The 17,360-nt window shown below is 45.6% G+C and overlaps 1 protein-coding gene across 14 annotated transcripts in view; it reads right to left on the reverse strand.

Annotated features, from left to right (window-relative positions):
• The window catches only part of SGMS1 (sphingomyelin synthase 1), a 267,103-nt gene that overhangs the window by 92,323 nt on the left and 157,420 nt on the right, over positions 1-17,360 (reverse strand). For 12 of the 14 annotated variants that reach the window (XM_059170251.1, XM_059170248.1, XM_059170252.1 and 9 more), the window contains one exon: positions 16,511-16,591. The gene's annotated coding sequence lies outside the window, so the exon portion shown is untranslated. Of the gene's footprint in view, positions 1-4,931; positions 5,069-16,510; positions 16,592-17,360 lie in introns of those variants that run through there. The other 2 variants (XM_059170253.1, XM_059170254.1) reach the window with 2 other exon arrangements.

Below are 17,360 nucleotides of genomic sequence, written 5' to 3' on the forward strand. Positions count from 1 at the left end.
ATGGCCTCTAGACTCCCAGCTCCATGGCTGGGCCACCCATGAGGGTGACAGGAAGAGCGACCACGTGAAAGCTCTGCTCCGTCATTGGTGGGGAGGCAGAGTGGGGACAGGAAGTCAGTAAGACAGCAAGGCTGACACATTTGGGTATACGTGGCTGGGTGTGTGTGTGGCTTGTACCTTAAGGCACTAGACAACCGATTAAGGAACCATCAATCACATCAAAAGTAGGATGAAGAAACAGAGTCCATTGCACTGCTTAAGAATAATGTTCCAAGTTTTTGCAGTGGAGCAATCCACAAACACAGAACTCTTCCTCCTGGCTAGTTCCAGCCCCACGTGAGGCACAGGACTCTAGCTCCTTCCCCATGGGGCTAAAGTTAACAATTCAGGGATAGAACCTCCCCAACTTCTGACCCCAAAGCCCTTTTTGGTTTGTATCTTTCAACTATTAGAAACCCACTTTCTTGATTCATCCTCTTTCCAAGTCTTCCATTTTTATAAGCATCCACCTAACTCTGTTACCAAAAAAAAAGAAAAGTGAATCTGAAAAACCATGGCTCACTCCTGGGCCCAAGAACGGCACTGCAAGCTTTGCAGATGCGCCCTGTGGATTCCTGCAACTCTTATGAAACAGGGACGGGGTGATCACAGACAGAGAAACTTGCCTCAAATCACAGAGCAGGTTAAATGGGTACAGCTGGGATGCCCGCACGGGCTTACGTGACTCTCTCCCAGCACTGCACTCTCTTCCTCTAGGGGAACGGAGCAAATGCCATGATACTGGACGGCTGCTGGTAAAACGTGCATGCCGTGCCCTTCTGCAGGCTCCAAAAGACCCATTTCACAGAAACACACAGATGAGGTTCCTCAGCCTCAACACCACTGACATTGGAAGGCACGATTCTGTGCAGAGGGGCCTGTCCTATGCACAGCAGCGGCGTCACTGGCTCACTGACACCCCCCTCCCCGCCACCCCGTGAGAACCACCGAGTTTAGCCAAGTGCCTAAGATCACATCGCTGGTTCAATCTTGACCAACACCAAGAAAGAGCCCCTCTAAATTCTAACCTGATGGAGGTTTCTGGGAGAGCCAGCGACAGCTCCTAAAGAGAAAGCACTCGTTCCATCAGATAAAATGCACCAGGCAGAGAATGTGACCAGCTCTACCTCAGTGGACTGGAGGCCAGTTCCATCCCATAGCTTCCACACCAGGCTGGACATCCCCAGGGCTATCGACCTCCGTTCAAAGTTTCTAGACCCTCACCCAAATCCAACAGCCCCATTTTTGCACCCACAACCGACACACAAACCGAGAACAGTACCCAGCAGCGCCCAAAGCAGTAAAAGCACGAGCGACAACACAAGGCCCCATTCCAACACACACGGTCTACTGTCGGGCTCAGGGCTTGAAGCACCTCCCATGGATTATCGATCTAATGTAATCCTTCACCATCTTCAACAACCATACTAAGGACGTAGTATTTATCTGCGTTTTATGAATGAAAAGACTAAGGCGCAGATCCCTCAAATAACCCGCCCAAGGTCAGACCACAGTCCCTGTTCTTTCAGGGGTTTTAAGATTTTATTTATTTATTTGAGAGAGAGAGAGAGTGGGGGGAGGGGGCGGGAGGGACAAGCAGACTCACCACTGAGCACTGAGACCATGACCTGAGCCCAAGTCAGACACACTTAAGTGACCGAGCCTCCCAGGCGTCCTGAGTCCCGATCCCCTAACCACTATCTCCAATGCCTCAGAAAACCATGGGGCCATCGCTTCCCTCTCCACCTCTACCAGCATGTGACCTTTTCCTCCAGATGTGTCAGGAGCTGGGGGCTGGCAGCTAGCTAAGGGCTGACACCACCCTACTGACCAGTCTTGCTCAGGAGGGCAAAACACAAACCCACTCATCTCTACTGCTGCCCAACCCACACATGTCTGCCTCGAGTAACATCACGCAGCACTTGCTTAAATGTCTGGCTGAAGCAGGCCTGTGGGCACCCGCAGGGATGTTGATACACCTGTCTGGTAACCAGCAAAAAAGAAGTAAGGCCAGATGGAGAGGAGTGACACTGGACCTGGGCAGTCACCCCACTCTCGAAATCCATCCCTATCCACCTTCTCAAAATGTCACTTAAAATTCTGCTAGATACCAACATGAGCCCTGAAAATCAAGTTTCCAGAACTTACCACGTGCCCTGTTTCGAAAATCAAGCTGCCTGGCATACTTCCTCCTCTCCATGATTTTCACAAGATTACCCCCAAGTGGTTTTATCATTGCACTGGCATGCGCTGTCGACATCTTCGAGAACTCAAGGCACTTAACACAGCTAGGACTCCGAGAGGTCTAAGGAGGAGGCCTGGGTGGGTGTTCTGTGTCTAAGAGGTGGTGACGGTGATGGAGGCGGGGGTGGGACGACACTGGGCTCTAGGTTCTGGCCCAGATGCTGTAGCGCACAGCGTTCTAAGACACGGGACAATGTTCTCTTTCACTCTGACCTCGCAGAAGCCAGCCCAGCAGAGGGACCCTCGGTGTACTGGCAGCCCCTGGTGAGACACACTGAGATTTTCCCACCTTCACTGAACAAGAAAAGTTCCAGCATTCACAAAGTGCGCCACTCGTGACCTCACTATTCTTAACTAACAGGCTCAACACTAAGTGCCAAGAAACAAAAAGCACTTGACATTGCATAGAAAATACTGCCCGTGTGCACTCACAGTGACCCTGGACAACCACTTCCCCAGCTGCTTAATGCCTGAGCTGCACTCAGTGCATGTGGGATAGGAAGACTATGCCAGTCTAGAACTGACAAGGCTTCAGGGGAAAAAAGGAGGAGAAAGTCATCCCAAGTGCGGAACGGTGGGGACGGCACATGTGTTAACAAGCTTATCAAGAAAGGGCTTGCTTAGTTAATATTTGAAAACCATGAGCTCCCAGAGTAAATGCACCATTCCTTGTACTTTGATATTCTGGCGCTGGGGCAACGAGGAACTTTTAAAAATCACACCAAAAAATCTGCTTTGAACAAAGAAAGTCCTCTGGGATTATTTCATTCAGAAAAGTTAACACTGTTAAAGCTGCTGTCTCAACTATAAAACAAAGATAATAATATCTCTATCTCTCAGCATGACTATACAAATTAAACGAGGTAGTGGATGCAAAGCATCTTGCTGCTTGATCATAAGCAGGTCCTTAAATGGTCAGCTCTGTCACAATGGTGACACTCAAATCAAAATCTAAATTTAATCATCCCTTTACATTTTAGACACCTCAGAGATTTAACAAAGTATCTTTCCCTTCTCACCACCTGACAGGGGCATTTCCAGCTACCGCAGCTGTCTTCAACATCACAGAATGTTTCTCAAAAGAACTGGGATCCCCATCTCACACAGAGGCACTTGAGTTAAACTCAAAGCAGCTGAGCTGATCAAGCCTATGAACTTGGAAACAGTGCTACTAGGAGGTCAAAGTTTAACTCACTGAAAATTCTATCCAATTACTTAGTACATTTAGAAGGGATTTCTTTCTTCCTTTCTTTCCTTCTGTCTTTCTTTCAAGATCTTATTTATTTGACAGGAAAAGAGACCACAAGAGAGTGAACAAAAACAGGGGGAGTGGGAGAGGGAGAAGCAGGCTTCTGGAGGAGCAGGGAGCCCGATGCGGGGCTCATTCCCAAGATCCGGGGATCAAAACCTGAGCCAAAGGCAGAGGCATAACGACTGAGCCACCCAGGCGCCCCTAGCAAAGATTTCTTTCTAGTAAAGTTTCCTTCATATACAGAAAAAATCAGCTGCAAAGAACCTCTCACTCTTTCTGTTACAGCTTGCATTAGTTTCTACCTTCATAAATGAAGAATAATGGTATCATTCATAACTTCGTAATTCATGTCGGTAACTTCATAATGCAATTTACAATTTTCCTATCTTCCTTCTTGCTATGGATGTCTTCATGTCTACAGCCTGCCTTTCGAGTACAGCCAGTGCTTCTCACCATATATCAGTGGTGATATATGTCTGTTGCACTGGGTAGGTCCTTAATCAAACAGAATAAATCAAAGGTTCTGCTTCTCCTGTCCCTACACCTCCCCATCCTCTTGCGAAAGAAAGAGAGAAAGAAAGAAAAAGACACCATACAAATCTCTATGCGCTTGCTGACTAGTTTCTTACATAGAAAGGTTTTTAAAGAAGATCCACAACTTTATTTCTACATCAGTTTTAAAAGTGGTAAGGCAACAGGATTAAGAATGAAATTGAACTGGAGCTCAGGTCTCTGATTCTTACCCTTCTCTTTGGTATAACTCCACAAGGACACAGAACAAAAACTAATGGGGGGGGGGGGGCAAGCAAGTCCCATGCATTCTTCTCAGGGTATTTATTTCCACAAATTCCGCAGGAGCAATTACTGGCCACAATACACAGAAAGCATGGCTGTGGAGTAAACATGCTCATTCCAAAACACGAGGCGCACGTGCTTCCTCCGGGCTGTAGCATAGATCTCACTCAAAGCCGCTCCCCGCCAGGCCAAGGAGTTAGCTCAAGGACCTCTCCCGCACAGGGACTGGAGTTCGAGAGAGGGCTTCCCCCAAACTTAGCCACCTCCCTGTAGATGCAATTTGACTCCCTCCGACACCTCCGCTGGGCCTTTCTGGTAACCCCACGGCAAAACAACCCCCTGCTCCTTAGTTCTCCAAAGCACCCCGGCACATTCGGAGCCTCCCCAGCTGCAGCCCCCGCCCTCATACTCCGAGCCAGGGGTTCAGCAAGGGCACGGGGAGCGTGCGGGGCTGTGGCGCGGGCAAGGGCACTCCCCGCGTCCCCCGGGGAGCTCCGCGAGGCCGGCTCTGCCCGCTGTCCACCGGTCCGCGCTGCAGCCTTCGTTCCCCGGAGTGCGCCCGGGCCGGCCAGGCCACTCCGCCCAGAGGGCGCACACTTACGTCTCTCCTCCTCCCCGGCGGCAGTGTCGGCAAAGTTCCCGGGGCACCAGCGAGTGTGCGCGGCTCCCGCCTGGGGAGTGCGGGAGGCGGGGCGGGCGGGGGTGGAAGAGGGTCCGGGTGGCGGGGGTCGCCGGGTTCCGCGCGTCTCCCGCGGCCTGGCCCGCCGGCGTGCAGCCGCACCGACAACGACACCGCACGGACACCGACAGCGCACGGACACCGACACACCGACACCCGCGCCGGCTGCGACCCCGGAGGCTCCAGCGGGGAGGCCGCGGGTGTGGCCCGGCAGCAGAGGTTTTTTTGGAATGCAGGGTGTGGCCCTCTAACACTGCGAAAAAGAAATGAGTCAGCCCGTGGAGCCTGACCAATAAGCGTGTTCACTGGCGGCTAAGGCGGAACTTTCCTGTCTTGATTTATATCAGCCCTTAAAAAAGAAGTTGTTTGTTTTGCTCCCCCCTCAAACTTTAGCCTTTAGCAACTTCCAAGAAAACAGTAAGTAGATGGCTCAGTAAAAACTCTTTCAAAAAAAGAATTAATCTCATCATGACACACGAGATCCGTGGATGGAGGTTAATTTCTATTGCTTTCAGAAAAAGTTCCGGAGTTCGGCGGGATTCTGGATGCAGTGAGCAGGGGGCCTGGCCTCGCAGCAGATTCAGATCCGACCTCTGACACAGAATCACCTGGGCAAACTACCTGCAGTGGGGGCGGGGGATGACAAAATGCCCACCTGACAGAGTCTGGGGGACAGCTTATATGTAATATTACACGCAAAGCACTGGGCACAGTGCTCACGTACAGCGGGCACACAAACAGCGCTGTCTTGTCCCTGGAAGTTCTAAGTCGACCTTCAAAAACTAGGACAAACTAGCTTATCATTTTTTAAAAATTATTATTGATGTTAAAATATCCAAAGAATTTTAAAGCTGAAGTAGTACTTTGGTGTTGTGTGGTCTGAGTCCTTTATTTAAGTGGTTAAAAAAAAATAAATAGGTAAGAATAAATTAAAGAAACTTTTGGTTTAGGATTCTTCGGTTTGGTGTTCCTACTATACAACAGGAATTTTACCACACACACACACAAAGGCTTAAAATTGAAATGATTTCATTTATGCCATAGTAAACCAACTTTTTTTTAAAAAGTAAGAGTGATTTTGCAAATACTCCATCTGGGCTACTGGGCCCTAACCATTATTATGGAATAAAAATACAGGAAAGTTTATGTAACTGGGAACTGGCAAATCACAGCAGACTGAAGAATGGCTAAGTCCCGGGGACCAGTTAAGAAATGAGCTGATGGCTAGCGGGGATAGAGAAATTTAGCAGAGGAGTAATTTTTTTTTTTTAAGTTAAAAATTAAACCTTCTTGGCTTTGGGGATAATCTCCTGAGTTTAACTTCCTTGTATTTTTTAAGAACCAATCATTCATTCTACAGGCCAAAAATTCTTCAAAATACTAACCAAATACCTGATCGAAAGTGAGATCAAAAGGCTCTTTCTAAAATGGGATATTATGTAAACCATTATGGAAGAGTGGAAAGAGCACTGTGCCAGGAGTCCAGAGCTCCCGCCCTGACTTAGCGGGGCACTAAGTCACTGCTTCATCTCTCTGAAGGGCTCCAAGGGTTCTTCCACCCGGAAGACTAATTTATGGTCAAAAAGGGCAGGTGCAGGGTAAGCCTATGACCTCACATTTATCCTTAGCAACAGGCATAATATTGGCCCATAGTCTAGATGATGGAGCTGAAAATTTCCCTTGACTCACAGAAAAGTAATCTCATTGTCCTAGATGCTTTAAGTTAAATTCTATACTCATCTGAGCTCTCTCTCTCCCAACTTCTCTCTCTCGAATTCACTAGCAACAGGTATGATGACAGCCTCCCACTGTGTCTCCCATATCTCTACCATTCTTCCCATTCCCCAAGCCAGGTCCTGCTGTTCCAGCCGCCAGGTCTTCTGTGCTCCCAATCATCATCACCATCACAGAATAAATATGACAACACCATGTGCCACCATGCCATAAACCTTCCCTCTCACTATCAATTAAACAGCTTTGGTTTTATAGCAGATATCAAAAGGAAAACATCTGCTTTGTAGGCAACTTTCCTCAAACAGTCATGCAAATTAATATGTATTTTTAAGCACCGTGATTTTTTATTTACAGAACTATTATAACCGATCACACTGGTCAAACTGGTCATATGTTGGCTGTTACACCAAGGACAGCAGCTCTTTTATACGGGAAGGCTGTATATGTATATTATATCTATGTATAGATATTATATATAATATTATATAATTATATAATTATATAATATTATATAATAATATTATATAATTATATAATATTATATAAAATATCTATACATAGATATAATATACATAGATATATGTATATACATAGATATATCTATGTATAGATATAATATACATATACATATAGTTGTGTGTGCACACAACTCAGGAAACTTACACCTGCAGCGAGAAAAATGCGATTGTCTAAGTGGGTAGACATAAGCAGATACATTGAGATACATGAAAGAGGAAGGGGTAAGGTAGCCATCCAGAAAAGAGAGAGATGGTTTACTTTGTTTCTACTGCCTAGGATCCAGCCAAGCTTAAATTCATAAAATGGGTGCTCTGTCCGGAAGAAGGGCTTCATACATATGTCTATCTGAATCATTAACTCAAACCAGTTGAAAGATGTTTACAACAAACCTTATGCTTCCAAAGTAGGGACACAGTTGCCAACGTTGCTACAATGTACTATTTCTAGGATGTCTTTTTTGCCTACAGCACCAAACTATCTGGCTATGGTTGTATAGTTCAGAAAAAGTGACAATTAGCCCAAGGGCCCAATGCCTTGATGTTCAAGCAGCAAACACTGGCCTCCACCATTCCAACCCCCACAGACCACCCAAAAAACCCTCCATCAAATACAGCAACTGGTCTACATGTTCCCCTAAAGCACAGGGCTTAGTATCACCTCCACATGGAGGCCCACACCACACCTCCTGGCTGTAGACCTTCTGTCACTCTCCATACTAATGGTGACCTTCCAGACCCTTCCTCTTCCTGGAACCCTCCCCACGTCTCAGGTCTTAAAGAACTCTTCTTTCCTCCAAATGCCTACAGACCTCCTTCTTCATACCTCCATCTCAACACAGACTTACACAACCTTAGCGTCTTCCTTCCATTTGCAATCCCTCCCCTGACCCTTCTCTCTGGCCAGATGATAAAAGTCCATCTGAGGAAGAGACTATGTCTCAAAGGCTTTGTATCCCTCCACCCAGGACACAGCCGAACACACAGTCTGATATAAATGATGCTCCAGGTGAACAACAGCCACAAAGGAGAAAGGACAAAGTTTCTTGGGGCTGCTGATACCTCAAGGAGAAGTACATATTATAGTTGTTCAGACCGGTTGGCACACAGAACTCAAGCGGCAGGTGTGTTTCGTTGCTCTCGCTGACATGTTCCAACAATACAGAATGCTACTAGTGAGAGAGCAAGTTGGATACTTCCTAGAGGGAAGCAGAGTTTACAAAGGAGTGTCATCACATAAAATCTCAGTTCCTCCAACACTAACCCACTGAAGAAAACAAAGGCATTAAGTCATTTTCTCTTCCCCTTCTAGTAAGGCACACATACTCACACATGCGGCAGTCCTGCCAAAGCACCAATTCCTCCTGAAAGAGACCTGGCTCTCTCCACGTTACACGGGAGAGCCATGAACATCTGCTCTTTGCCCAATAGTGCTCCTTGTTACCAATGGCAGCACAAGGTTCTTCAAGGCAACCTGTGACTACTAGAACCGTATTATGAATTTGTTTTATACAGTTTAAAAGCACACATTGTAGGATGTTTGCATTAGAGCAAACTCCTATCGACTCATTTTTCTAAGTTTTTATTTTAATCACCCAGGGTTCATCACAAGTGCACTCCTGCATCCCTCTCACCCATTTCCCCCGTCCCCCACCCACCTCCCCTCTGGTAACCCTCAGTCTGTTCTCAGAGTCATTATCTCTCTCTCTCTCCTCTCTCTCACACACGCGCGGGCGCGCACACAGTCACTAGTATCCTCTGATTAGTGCTAATACATTTCTGCTTTTATAAGATAGGAATAAACAGTGCCATTGTTCTCGAAAAGCTATGTCATAAACCAGCTGTCCCACTATATAATTATATTTATTATAATTGCCATGACAAAGGCACAACTTCTTACATATGCCAAGTCTAAACAGATGAATTAGTCACTACTCTCTAGCTTGCGGGTTAACAGAAATGGCACTTGAGGCATCCCCAGTAAAGGCAAGGTGGGCACATGATGGAATGAGCACTGGGTGTTAGGTAAGACTGATGAGTCACTGACCTCTGTCTCTGAAACCAATAATACATTATATGTTAAGTAATTGAATTTAAATTTGGAAATAAATATTTTAAAATAAATCAATAAGAGCAAGGGGGAACATGCTGACTCCGCGTGACCCAGCAACAGGAAAGCCACAGGGGTAGCTGGGTTTTAGGACCAACTCAACCTGACCCCCACCAGAACCTGAAGGCAGATCTGTTTCTACAGATTGGTTCCATTCTCCCTTCCTGAAATCTGTCTTCTTCCGCTTAACTCCCAGCTCTCTCACCAAGAGGGCCTATTCCATAGCCATAGTTGTAAAGATCCTCAGGGAAAACACCCACTGTTCCCACGTGGGGCCATGCATCCACCCAGAGGTCAAGGTCTCCCTTTTGGCCACAAGTCTATACCAGAACTACCTAGGTGGGTTGACAGGAAGAGCAGTACGGTCTCCAGGTAAGTTTACTTCCCCAAAATAGAAAGGAGGGCTCATTTGTCCCCCAAAGCACTACCACCTATCAAGAAATCCCATTTTATGTCTGAGCAAAAGGTTATCTAAACAGCCCTCAGCCTGGTAATAAATTACATTCTAGAAGTCCACTTCTAGGGTCTGAAATAAATGAAGTCTCAGGTGGCACCTGAAATGCATTTCACTGGAGACAAACGTACACATGGGCTTCTCTGGCCAGGCTTTAAAAGCCTATTTAACTTATGATTGATCTCAAGTTAATGTTAATGATATTTCTAATACTCTATTCAAACCTCATTCTTAACACTGTTCCTTTGGGAAACTGTACTTGAAATTCCACCCAGAACAAGCAGAAAACCCGCTCAGTTTAACTCACTAAGGATCCAGTCACGAGGGTGCCTTCTGCTGCACACACGCTAATTCCCATTTGTTGTGTACACAACACAGCGAGGTAGATGTTAACAGTTGTCCTGGGCCCACTGTTAATGGGAGTCAAGAGGGTTTTGAGCTCAAGGTCAACTGCTAAAACAAGTGGAGACGGCTTCAAAGCCATGGACGTCTAAGCCCAAGCTGGGGCTCTTGTGTCTGATCCCCACAGCCACCAGGCAGGCCCAGGCTGACAACTGAGGAGACCCGGCTAGGATTTTCAACCCTGTGTAAACACTGAGATCTTCAATTATGGAACACTGCGTCAAAAACTAATGAAGTACTTACTGTATGGTGACTAATGTAATGACAAAAACCAAAAATACTGAGATTTTTTTACAGAAAAGAGAAGGGACTAGTGGTCAGTCATTGTCAATAACCAGACACTAACTTTCTATATCCTTCCTTTAAAAAAAAAAACAAAAGAAAGAAAGAAAGAAAGAGAGAGAGAGAAAGAAAGAAAGAAAGAAAGGAAGGAAGAAAGGTTTTATTTATTTATTCAAGACAGAGACAGAGCACAAGCAGGGGGAGTGGCAGGCAGAGGGAGAGGGAGAAGTAAACTCTCTGATGAGCAGAGAGCCTGAGGCGGGACTCAATCCCAGGACCCTGGGATCATGACCTGAGCCAAAGGCAGACGTTTCGCCAACTGAGCCACGCAGGCACCTCTCTATACCCTTCCTAACAGAGGATACTTCTCTGTGGTAGAACAAGAGAAAGTATTTCTGTCTGACCCCTAAACCGTACTAATAACTACATTTACATAAAGAGCCTCTGAAAAATCAAAGGTCAATAAATAGTGTCTTCAAAATAAAATTGTTGTGGCCTGTAGAGAAAAGAGACCACTCTTTATTAAAAAGTCCATCTAAGGTATTTTAAAAGAAAATTAAAGTTGTAAAAATAACTGATGTGACACACTTCTGCCACTATAAACACAATGGATGTATTTAACAATGTTTAACACTTAAAAACAAAAACTTTTTTAGCTATAGAGTATTTAATACATATAAGAGAATATATTTAATGCTTCTATAAGGAAAAATAATATTAAAATCAACAATCACGAACCCGTCACCCAACCTTAAGAGTGGACCATTATGGATACACCAGAACCGTTCCCTGAGTGCTCCTTCCTGTCTGACTGGGGTTGTGCCCTGTTCTGTGCATGTTGGAGAGAAAAGTGTGGAAGTCCTTGGTCCCCAAATGGGACTTGAATAATCAAAGAGCCATCTGCCTTTTGAAATCAAAGTGGAGAGGTGATCAGAAGTAGCACGACAGAAAATCGCTGAATGACCAAGGAGCTAACTAGTGCATCATCTTAGCCCAGAAGCTACTAGTCAGACTAGTCAATTCTCCGAGGTCTTGGTTGCACACCATGGTCCAAAGCCAAGACAAGTCAGTAGGAAACATGAAATCAAGAGAGCCCCTGAACACCCGTCAGCTTACTGGACACGGGATCGGAGATAAGACAGGTCAACTCCCAATTATTCCACACAGAGGTAAGGTGTTACTGAACCTGCACAGAGCCTTCTCGCATCAGACACCATAAAGGGAAAACGCAAAGGAGCGCTCTGACAACAATAACCTCCACTTCATACATCATGGAAAATAGAACCCGTAACTTCACTGAGAGGTAGGAATCAACGAAAATGGTCAAGAATTTACTAAGAGTTTATTTTGTTTTAATAACATGTTGGGCAATTTATATTGCAGAGAAAAAATTTTAGATACATCATCTGTGAGGTTGGACAGTTCACAACACATGTCCAAAAAAAGGCATATACACTAATCTAGTGGATGAGTTTGTACAAATTGCTTCACTACAAATGCAAGATGGGAGTAAGAAAGTCTAACATTCAGCACCAACTAGACAGTGCAGTAAACACAGGCTGAGGAGGAGGGGAGGCGAGGGGACATGAGCTTGAGTGACGGAGGCCAATGTCATTCCAAGGGCATCAGAAGGGTGGCGAAGCACAGCCCGCCAGTGACCATGTAACACTGGTCTCTGTGACCCAACCTTATGCCCCGTTCCACAGCCGCTGGACGCACGGCACACAGTCATGCTGAATTCAAAGAGTCCTGATCCTCGGGCCAGGGTTTGGATTATTTGAAACTAAATGTCCAGACCTTGACCTGGGACATGGGCCCAGAGAGACATGGCAGATAGAGGCCTAATATAAAGCTCCTGCTGGGAAATGTCATCGCTACTCACATTATTTCAGCCAAAATAAGTCCTGTGGCCAAGACAGCCCCTGTGGCCAACCCTCACTGGGGTAGGAAAGTGTAATCATCCCACAAAGATGGAGGGCGGGTAGGAAGGAGCAAGTGCTTTCACAACAATGTGATCTACCACAAAGGGAAGAGAAAATGGCTGAGAAGTGTTTTCTTCCCTTCCGTGATGATGAAAGAAGTGATCCTAGGACAGAAAGCCACTCTTCCACGTCACCTTGCAGGTCTTAATACAGCCTCACAATCCTCTCAGCCATGTCCTGAGACCTGTCCAATGCCCTAGCAGCCCCTGAACTCCAACACTAAGTCCAGTGTCGCCCCCCTGAACCTAGCCTGGGAGGCCTCTGGTTCACCTGCAAAATGGAGATAATCCTGCCCTCTTCCTGGGAAAACTTTTGAGAAATTAGGTTAAATGATGCATTTAAAACATACAAGTGCATAAAAGCACTTAGTAAATAGAAGATAGTATTATTCTTAAATTATGATACTTGTCTCCTAATCCACATCTTTCCCAAACTGTCTTTACATTTTACTCAGTTTGTTTTTTTAAAATATTATTTTTTTTAAATTTTATTTATTTATTTGATAGACGGAGATCACAAGTAGGCAGAGAGGCAGGAAGAGAGAGAGGAGAAAGCAGGCTCTCTGCTTAGCAGGGATGCAGGGCTTGATCCCAGGACTCTGGGATCATGACCTAAGCAGAAGGCAGAGGCTTTAACCCACTGAGCCACCCAGGCGCCCTCACAGTTTGTTAATAAGTATATAAAATAGATGAATTAAAGATATTTCCTTTGCTTTTTAAAACCACAATTTCCTCTAATCTTACAGCCTCTTCTATACACACACTCTTTCCAGCTTCCATTAGTTATTCACTCCCCCAATTTATTGATTTTTTTAAGGCTCTCAAGAAGTTTTGGAAAGCAGAACTACTATCTATGATCTACAACTATTACTTAATTATCTATTATCTGTAGTATCTATTATCTATGGTAATTAATTACTTCTTCTCCAGATAAGGGAACTTAAGGAAACTAAAGATACTCAGAATCTTCACTTGAACTAGGCTACCAATTCCAATCTGGCTTCCAAATGAGAATGAATAAAGGGCTTGGCATAGGAGACCCCCATCCTCTACCTACAGCCCCAATTAGCGCTGCTTCTCCGCTCTGGAGAAGCAGACTTCCAGCCTTTCCCCCAGACTGAGATGGTCCTTTCCTACCTCTGCCTCTTTGCTCACACTCTTTCTTCTAGCTGGAATGTTCCCTCAGCACTGCCCCAACTCTTTTCAAAGATCCTGCCTGTAGAACCGGGAAGGTCACCACAATGCGCGCACAAAGACGTCCGCCACGGCGTGCTCTACAAGAATGAGAAGCGGAGGACGAGCAAAATGCCCACTCCTGGGGGGCTGGTTGGATACACTCCAGGACACGTAACATGTGAAATTCTGTGTAACAGTACGAAATGGGATGTCGGTATTTACTCATGTGGCATGGTTTCAGCATACTGTCAATCAAATCAGGTGTCAAAACAGTATTTATGACAAACAGTCCATTTTAGGAAGAAAAAAGTATGTAACTCACCCAGGCTGAGAAAGAGCATGGCAGAATACAAAAAAACAAACAAAAAAATCCCCCAAAAACCCAGGTTAGGTGGTGATAACACTGGTGAATTTTTGTTCTTAATAATGTTCACATTTTTAAAGTTCTTTCCAATTAGTAGGGTTAACTTTTATAACTTTTATAATTTTTAAAATAGGTATTTTGATTAAAAGGCACCTATCACTGAATACCCACTGCAAATGTCATCTGCTCCTGAAGGTCTCCTGGACCTCGCCACGCCTACCACATAGGCAATTTCTCTCTCCTGATGGTTTCCAGAACAGTTACTGTATCCCTCATGACATCGGCTTTCTGTGTTCGGGCCTGCGTCGGCTCCCAACGTAGGAGACTGTCTTATTTGTCCTGGAGTTTACCCTCGTGACCCCGACTGCCAAGTACCGAGCATACTACTGCGTGTGGGGATGGCACACCATCCATGGCCGTGACATTCCCACGTTTCAGGACCACACACTTGACAGCTGTCTGATCAAACACTTATCTACACCGGGGATATCCTGAAACAGTAGCAGGTGCCTTCTGGGGAGAGAAATCATAAATCAGAATACTTTATGTGTGGTGAGGTTGTTTGGTCACTTATGTCTCCCAAGTCTGCTTTCACTACAACCAAAATGACACCCTCGTTCGTCTTGATCAAGACACAGGTCAATATTTCTTAATCCAGAGGCAAGTGTCTCAGATTTCCATCCCTCTGCTTCAGCGTGAAAGGGACAAGAATTGCTTTTGCAATAATCCAAGTCCATCCCTGACTCCGTAGGAACTATAAATATCTATTGTTTTAGGAGGAAATAAGGGAACTAAATGTCTTAAGCTTATGTAAGTCTGCTTCAGGGAATCGACACCACTGAATGTTTTGAAATATCCAAGGCATATTTTTTTTTTTTTTAAGTTCAATAAAGAATGTGTTTTGAGAGCTAGGTGGGTGAGATTTAAAATAAAAACAACCACCACAATCTTAGCTGTTACTTAGCAATTTCAGGCTCCAATTGTTCCCTTTGAAAGGGCAAGCCAGCACGCGGAGGAAACACTGGGCTCTCGGGTCCAGCGTCCGTTCTGCCCTCCATCTCACTCCCCAAGACCTTCGTCCAGCCAGTAGGAACTTGAAACCGCCCAGATACTGTCCTGCTTTGTTTCTCTCTCTGGAGACAAGTCACTTTCATTAAAACTTAATGTCTGAACAAAAGCAAAGCAACATGCCACCGTGGGTGAGGAGGAACACTGGCTGCTGGTCCCCAAAGTGTCCCCACCTGACACGACGAAGGTTCGAGGGAGTACAGCGAAGGGAGAGCAGACACTCGGAAGGGGGCGGACAGCCGGACTATCTGCAGCCCAGTCCCTGCACAGCCAGCAGGGGCCCGGGAGAACACGGCCATCACAGAGCCGGGTTAACATCAGAGAAAAGAGGTTGATGCTTGAAACTACTCTCAGGGCTTCTCAGTTCCAGAAGGCGGGCGAGCACGGCAACGGGAGCTACCCAGCACAGACGCAAAAGCAAACCTTGTTTTGACCAACCCAACCAATGTCATATCACCAGGGCTGAGACAGATACCTGAAGAACAGTGGCTTCAAGATGCCTTTGCCACAGGAAACCTATAACCAGTGCTGATTTACCAGCCGCCCCCCACCCCCAGGGCAGACCGTCAGACCCCTGGGGTTTCCAGCAAGCCAGGTGTTGGACAGAGCTATCATTAAAAGTTACAGTATATAAACATGTGACTAAAATAAATTAGTAAAAACAAAGAGAAGAAATACTCAAATTCACCGCTTCCTAATTTACTAGGGTTTATGCTCTAGTAAAATATGTTTATGCTCTGGGAGGGATGTGACCGAGCCCCATGCACAGAGCTGGAGAGACTGACAAACTACAACAGAAGTACGAAGGCAAGAGTCAGGCCAGGGAATGTCTGACTCGGAAGTATACAATCTTTTCTCGTGGCAACTTCTTGTCCCAACATTAACATCATCAAAACGAAACTGGAAGCAACCACATTTAACTGTCAAATCATCTGCAACCAGTTGTGGCCTCTGTTGTGTAAAAAATGAGATGGATACTCAAAGAGGGATGTGGGAAGGGAGCAAAGAGCTCAACTTTATTCATACTCGCCACGTTTATTCATGGGGACCTCCCAAAACGTGCACACCCGAGGTTGGTAAGCCATGCTGCTCACTGAACCAATGGGAACGAGAATGTCTATTTGCAAAGGGCTAGTCCCAAGTTAATATAAAAGGAGTCCTCCTTTGATCCATTAATTACTCATGCTATGTCTGCCCAGCTGTGACACCTAACGTAAAAGGACACACCTACCAACACACAAAAACTGTGCAAATGTTAGCATCAATATTTTGAAGTGTTTGGATATTTACTTTTTAAACATTTTCTCTTTCAGACTTTTAAGCTATCTGATCGAGCTACTCTTCCACCATTGTTTCTTAGAGAATGTTTACCAGCAAACCAAAGACTTCCAGAGGGCTAAAGAAATTTCACTTACTGATTATTTAAAACAATTCTTGTCATCTTGGCTTCCGAGAAGTTACCAGCTTCTCTCACTGCTCCAGCTCACTTCCATCACCTGTCACGAGAGAAGGGGTCTGATTAATCACAGGTCTCCGAAAGACCACTTCTGGATTTCTACATTTGTCTTTTCCTTTCTTGATAACCAAAACAGAGAGAAAATAGTCATCTCCTCCTTTCTCTTCAAAATTAAAAAGGAAGGACAGAGTAACAAGAGAGAGCACCCCAAGAGAAAAAGAGATTTAAAGAGCAGTGTTTCAATGGCCGAGGCTTGGGGCAGAGGGCCCCCCCCACCCTTGCCTTGTGTTTTTGGGAAGAGGTTTTGGTCTGTTTGCTGGGAGGAAGCAGTATCAGACTAAGCCAGTTTTCTCTCTCCCTGCCCCAGCCCCTCCTTGCCCTCTTCTGGACAGATCTGCCTGGGAGTGTGTGAGGAGGTACTGACTTAGGGCTCAGCCCTGCCAAGCGGGGAAGCCCAGCTCCCTCCAGCTCTCCACAAGCCCAGATGCTACCAGAAGACCAGCAGGTGACAGCTGCTGCAGTCAGTGCACATTTTAGATTCAGAGATGCTGTTGAGGTCTCCAATCCCGCTTTACCAGTAATTAAGTGACCATCTATGCTGATTCCTCTTATCCTTCCTCTATTTTCCATATTGATCAAAACTTACAGAATAGGAAAGATCAATCGTTAGGGAACCCAACCCACCCACATCAACAGGATACCACACGGACAAACCTTGGTTCCAAGTCTTACCACTCACTAGCCATGCAACCTTGGCCAAGTCCGTTCATCTCTTCCCAGCCTCAATTTCTACTTTTCTTAAAGATACT

This window comes from Mustela lutreola, chromosome 4, assembly GCF_030435805.1.
Source record: "Mustela lutreola isolate mMusLut2 chromosome 4, mMusLut2.pri, whole genome shotgun sequence".
NCBI classification, from domain to species: Eukaryota; Metazoa; Chordata; class Mammalia; order Carnivora; family Mustelidae; genus Mustela; species Mustela lutreola.